The sequence below is a fragment of the Barbus barbus genome, assembly GCF_936440315.1.
Source record: "Barbus barbus genome assembly, chromosome: 44".
Taxonomy (NCBI): Eukaryota; Metazoa; Chordata; class Actinopteri; order Cypriniformes; family Cyprinidae; genus Barbus; species Barbus barbus.
In genome coordinates, this window is record NC_136722.1 from 23,961,084 (window position 1) to 23,968,348 (window position 7,265).

The 7,265-nt window shown below is 34.5% G+C and overlaps 1 gene segment (V, D, J or C); it reads left to right on the plus strand.

Moving 5' to 3' along the window:
- The window catches only part of LOC306863410 (Ig kappa chain V-III region MOPC 63-like), a 773,265-nt gene that overhangs the window by 466,607 nt on the left and 299,393 nt on the right, over window positions 1-7,265 (plus strand).

The window sequence follows — 7,265 nt, forward strand, 5'->3', positions numbered from 1 at the left end:
GATTATTTTTTGACATGCATCTTTTTTTAAATTAAAAACATTCACTGCACTTTTCTCATGTTCATCTCAATCACAGGCATCTGTATATGATGGGCCCTTTCTAAATATAAGGTCACATGACACCAAGGGCATAGAATTTAGTAGGGAATAATAATTAAACGCATGTAAACACTGTTGTTGTTTCGGCTGCATCTGAAATATGTCATACCACTGATAAAAGCTACCTGAGAAGTTAATACGCTAGGAAACCATCGCGGGGCAAAATGATTCACTGTTTTGAAGTGCTCCTTTGCTAATCTTTACACTTTTACTACAAATACCATGGTTAAACTAGGGTTAGTGTAGCAAAACCATGGTTAATTTGTGGCTACCATGTTTTTTGTGTAGTAAAAATATGGTTAATATTCAGAAGAGATGTGTCGCCAGGTTAACAAAAAAAGTAGATGTACGCCTCAAGAGGACACATAGGATGAATATAGAAATTTGATTGCGATAAACAGATCTTTGGATGGTTTCCATGTACTTGTCTAGATCAACAATAAAGAAAAAAGAGGGTTGGAGCCAGATATGTATGTGAAACTGAACTAGCAGGGAACACAAATTAATGAAGTTATATTTGGCTATATTCTCTTCTGAGTAGTCAAACAGGCTAAAATGACACTATATTCCTTGTTTGATATTGTGCAGTTGCTTTGACAATTTTCATTGTTAAAAGCGCTATAAATAAAGGTGACTTGATTAAACATATTTAAAACTGCTGCTGTAATGTTGTTGGTTTACATAATCTAAATGGTCTTTTATTGTCTGATTAATATGCCAACATAAAAAAGCATGTATGTTAGCTACCATAGCTATAAATAAAGAAAAGTCATAATTGTGAATGTTGGGGTAGTTGAATGGGGAGGTGTTGTCTGCTGATATGTCAAAATTAAATCTATGTTTTCATCTAATATTATATTTTATAATTTCATTTTATTTCATTTTATAAATATTTAAGTTTTACTAGTTTATACCTTAAGCTAGTTTGAGTTTTAGTTGACAATAACAACACTGGTAGTAAATAATCATGTATTTCCAAGTCATTATGTGCGCTACTGAAAGAAAGGAAGCAGGGGAAAATGAGTCTCGGAGGAGGATGATGATGATGAAAAGATGAGTGCAGTTCGGTTCACAGCCACGAGAGGACACTGAGAGCCTGCTGGATCATGATCATGTGTGTTAGGACCAGTTATTCTTACACGTTTGTTTGTTGTAATGATTCTCTCTCTCTGTGTGTATGTAGTATGTTGAAGTGGACGCTGTTAGTGGTGTGTGTAAGTGTGTGTTTGGGACAGAATCCGATCAACACTGACCCAGCAGAAGAAACTGAACTGACCTCTGATCAGCACGACCGTGTCACACTCAAACAGACCTGTAAGACACACACACACACACACACACACACACACACACACACACACACACACACACACACACACACACACACACACACACGTCAGTCCTCTGATGTGTGTTTTTCCTTACAGTTGATTTTGATGCCAACTATTTTCTCTTCTCTGGTGTTTTCTGTTGTTCATTTCTGTTTAGTCCTGTTCAGTTCATTTTTAAATTTCTTTTTAATATATTTTTTTATTTTATTAGTAGTTTATTTCAGTATTTTTATTTATTTTATTTTATTTTTAGCTATTCCTACCATAGGTACTGTTTATTTTAAGACTTGTTGGGTTTTTTGGGTTAAAATTTTTTATTAGTAATATTTATCACTAGTTTCTTTACGTTTGTGTATGTGTGTGCACTGCTCGAATTGAAGGGGGGCTGGGGGGATCCGGGACCCCCCATAAGGCATTAGGGACCCCCCATAAGAAGTAAAAAATAGACTTAGGGGGGTCCCTCAGACATTTTTATTTGAGTAAAAATGATAATGACAAATGTTATTAAATTCAAGCAATGGATATGGTAAATTAAATTTCGTGAATTATTTAAAATAATTTATATTAAGTTTGTTTATGGACTAGTTGTCATGTCTCTTTAAATTTCAAACGCCCCGCCCACATCTAAAGACCGCTAAGCGCAGGACATAGTTGACATGACTGCTTGATTGGCGCCGCTCCGTCAAGCTAACTTCAGCTAAAAAAATGCAGAATAACAAACCTCCACTCGCAGTCGGGAAGAGGAAGCTTCTTACTGAATTTTTTGAGGGGTAATTTTCTCTCTATATCTTTCCACTATATTTATCAACTCCATGTCTTTTGTATTCCTTGCATAAATTATTATTAGGCCTGGTTCTGGGGTGCTAGAGATCTCGATGAAGATGAGTGACAGCTTTTTAGTAATTATAAAGGGAGTGCTCGTTGTGCGGTTTCTGTGCTATATATAATCCATTCAGAATTGTATAAAACTTGTTTTTCATGCTGCTAAGACCAATGGCCACATACACGCTGCAAAGTTTCGGGAATTACATCGGCATATAAATGCGGGATTCACTCTTGAAATAGCTATGATTGACATATTGATAGCCATAGTAATTTCCTGAATAAAGCAGACTTTTGGACAGAAATGGTTGAATAGTCTGCTGACTGACAGACTCACTCATAACAGTCCACGCCGCCACCTACTGGACGTAACTATGTAAACTGCACTGAAATCGTTGAACGTACACTACTGTTCAAAAGTCATTTCTGTTCACCAAGCCTCCATTGATTTGATCCAAAATACAGTAAAAACACTAATATCATGAAATATTATTACAATTTAAAATAATAATAATACAATAGTAAACAATTTTCAGCATCATTACTCCAGTCTTCAGTGCCTGTACTGTTTACTTCTGTTTTTTTTTTTTTTTTACTGCTTTACCAGAGACACTACTTTGTAAATGAATTCTTGAAGAGTTTCCTTGTGTGTGAGTGCTGTGATTGCAGATAAAGCCAACACTCTCTCTCTCTTACGCTTTCATACACCTTTAATGGTATATGCTACTTCCCCGTCACCCCTAGAATAAAAGGGAACGTAACACACACGATCTTCAGAAATCATTCTAATATGCTGATTTGCTGCTCCAGAAACATTTATGATTATTATCAATGTTGAAAACAGTTATGTACAATTTCTTTTTCTGGATTCTGTGATGAATAGAAAGTTCAAAAGAACAACATTTATCTGAAATAGATATAATTTGTAACATTATACACTATCGTTCAAAAGTTTGGGGTTTTTGGGTGGAAATAAATTAAATAAATTAATACTTTTATTCAGAAAGGATGCATAAATTGATCAAAAGTGACAGTAAAGATTTAAAATGTTACAAAAGATTATATTTAAGATAAATGCTGTTCTTTTGAACTTTCTACTCATCAAAGAATCCTGAAAACCGTTTGTACACAACTGGTTTCAACATTGATAATAATAAGAAATGTTTGAGCAGCAAATCAGCATATTAAAATGATTTCTGAAGGATCATGATCATGATGTGAAAATAGACAAATATAGAAAACAGCTGTTTCACATTCTCACAATATTAATGTTTTTACTTTAAAAAAAATAAAAAAAAATAAATATATATATAGGTGCATCTCAATAAATTAGAATGTCGTGGAAAAGTTTATTTATTTATTTCAGTTATTCAACTCAAATTGTGAAACTCGTGTAATAAATAAATTCAGTGCACACAGACTGAAGTAGTTTAAGTCTTTTGTTCTTTTAATTGTGATGATTTAGGCTCACATTTAACAAATTTGTTATTATTTGTGTTGACTTTTGACTCCTGGACATGCCTAAGTTAAACTTATAAACTATTATAAAGACTATATCCTGTTTGCCCAGTTGTCTTGCACTCTTTGAATAATACTTAATCTCATCTCTATAGTATCATTACAGCCTGATAACAGTTTTCCATCCTTTTGCTACTGTTTAAGCAATAAAAAGGTCCTTAAACAGGTCCATTTGAAGTTACTGACTGCTCCTTTATCACTGCTTTCTGAAACATTATGAAATAATTATTCCTGTGCCACTGCTGAATTTGAATACCATTCAGTGTGTCTGAAAGCCATCTGAATATTTTCTACAGTTTTTGAGAAATTTCAATGTATTTTTATGTCACATGCTTTTACGGATCTTCAAGTGCCTTATATGTAGTCCCCTGGTATATTTGCCATAGTTGCCCTTTTGGGTCTGCTGCTTTGTCACCCTCTAAATCCAGTATTACTTGGAGTAAGCCATTTAAAAGAAGAATAGTAGCTTATCTCTCTTTGCTATGCAACATTAAATAGTATATAGTTATGCATATTATGATCAAATATATTGTTTATTTTGTATAAATTGTATATTGAGAGACTAACCCCCACCAAAAAAAAAGTCTGATGGTGGGGACCCCCCATAAGACTTGGTTCAATTCGAGCACTGTGTGTGTGTATATATATATTTAATTTTTTTAAGATGATTTATTTTTCATTTTAATTGATTTTATTTTATATTATTTTTGATTGAGCTTTTCCTAGTTGCTGTTCCTATGATATATTTATTTTAAGACTTGTTGGATTGAGATGAAGATTTTTTATTTATTTTATTATTAACATTTATCCTCTTTCCATTTTATATATATATTTATATAGTATTTTATTTTAAAATGATTCATTTAAAAAAAAAATAATAATATTTATTGTTTTTGTCTACCAAAACATGCTACAATATAGATGCTGTTCCTATGATAAATGTCATTGTAAGCTTTACTGACCTGTGGCCTTTGTGTGTTTGTTTTACACTGACAGATGTTCATATGATGAAGAACAATAATAAGCTGGGTGTGTTCATCGCTGCTGCTGTAGGAACACTGATGCTGATGGCTGTGGTTTACTGCATCTACAACCAGTTCTACACCAAAAACATTTACTCACACACTCAGCTGCATGAATCAGGTACTCGCTAAATAAACAGCAGCATTCATCCCTCACAATCCCAGAATGCATTGCATTAAATGCTTAAAGAAAGCACCTACAGCGGACACGCCCCCAGCGTTTGAGAGCAGAGAGTCCTGCTTATTTTTGAAAGATTTTAATAACTTATTTTAGTTACTTGCCGTTTTTTTTTATCATTCAAATTTGGCTGGGTGGTTAATAACACATTTGTCTGTTGTGTGACAAACTCGGAACGCATTTTAATATCACTTTACATGGACTTTAAGTGATTATTAACTATAATAAATGTACTTTTAATTCATTCTGTATTACATGGCCTAATAAAATGTTTAATCCAATTTGAAAATGATTATTTCACATAAAAGTTGTGTGCTTATTCTTTTAGCTCCAGATAGATTCATGAAACTATAATATATCACACACATAACAAGGTTTTGTACTCGCTCTGCTTCTGTCTGTCAGATATCGCTCTGGATCTGAGCAGCTCGTCCTCGTCGGTGTTTTCTGGTTATGTGATGGAGGGATGGATGCAGCAGAGGATGGAGAAAGGAGGACGGAGTTACGGCTCTCTGTCTGACACTCCTTCAATAATCACGCTCCCTCCTCCTCTTTCACCTCCTCAGCGTGCATCTCCCTTTCACTCGCTCTCTCTGTCCAGACCGCCGCCTCTGAGGACTATTTCAGCCCAGGATCTGGAGAAGAGCTTCCTCTGAGACTGTGTGTGTGTGTGTGTGTGGTTGAAAGGATTGTGGGTCAGTTTACAGCTGTATGCTGAAGTGATGTGGCTCCTGACACCTTATACGGCTTCTAACCTCTGCTGTAAACACTCAAACCTGACTTTTAACCTCTCCAGATCTGAATACAGGGCTGCTGTTAATGTGCTTGATGTAACAATCTTTAAATATTTAATCATCAGAATGTTCTGTTCTCTTGTTCACTTCTGCATGAACTAACAGTAAACTGTTATTTTATAGTACTTAAAAGTTACTGTTAATTTCTATTGCATTATATACAAACATTTTTTTTAAAAGAATCTCTTCTGCTCACCAAGGTTGCATTTATTTGATCCAAAGTAAAAACAGTAATATTGTGAAATATTATTACAATTTAAAATAGCTGTTTTCTGTTTGTTTATAGTGCAAACGGTAATTTATTCCTGTGATCAAAGCTGAATTTTCAGCATCATTGCTCCAGTCTTCAGTGATCCCTCAGTTTATTATAGAAGTACACTAGCCTTGACTGATTAATGCAAAATTAAAATAATTTAGTTCATTGCTAGTTTATAATATCTAATGCATTTAATAATGTTAAACACAAAACCTTTGAACATTCATAAATAAGTTTTTTTTGCATTGCCATCTTTTAAATACTCGTTCAATTCAGACCCAGATTGGTTCTGGAGCTTTGTAAACCATATCTTTAATTGTAATTGCTCAGTAAAGCGTGTCCAATGTAAAATTATGTGTACAGATGTTTTTCTAGTAACATTAATAGAATGTTCTTTCAAAGTTCTTTTGGTGTTTAATAATGTTCTCAATATGTTTGGAATGTTTTGAAATGTTACTATTTGTTTCAGAATGTTCCGAGAACATACAAAAGTAACATTTCCATCATGTTTGCAAAATGATACAAGAGAATGTTCCCACATAACCAGGAAAAAAACTGGTCTGGCTACTGTTTATCATATTTGACCTTAATGTATGATGACTTACTGGATATTCTGAATTTACAAAAAACGTTGTGGGGTTTTTTTTCCATCTTAATTTGTACATTAGCAAAACGTTCTTAGAATATATTTTTTTTGTTAGCTGGTAAAACAACCTAATTTTCTGCTCTTGTTCTTCTTGTTGTCAGTTGTTTGCAGTGGTGTATTGTGTCCACTAAGTGTCTCTCATTTGCTCTGTGGATTAACAACAGACAGATAGTGTTAGTGTGTGTGTGTTACGGGGATCTCTCTCACGCACACACACACACACACGCAAGGGTTTAGTCGTGTGAGCACGCTGCTCTTCACTCCTGCAGATTTGCTCTAATCTGATTTCAGCACCACGGACAGTGACACTCCATCCATGTTCGTTAAACCACAGCAGCTCATAAACTCCGTTTAAGAACTTCAACTGTTTCTCTCACTCTATAACAGCGTTTACTTGATGCAACTCACAAAATAAAATTGTTTAGACTCTCTAATGCTGCTTTCATTGTCTTTGTTCGGTCCTCCGCTTCATATTTTCCATGAATCGATCGACTGGTATTCCTCTGGGAACGACATTCCTGGAATCGCGTTTATAAAACATTTGAAGTTTGTGGATGTGTGCGTATGTGCGCGCACGCCTGCGCATGTGTGCGCGAGAG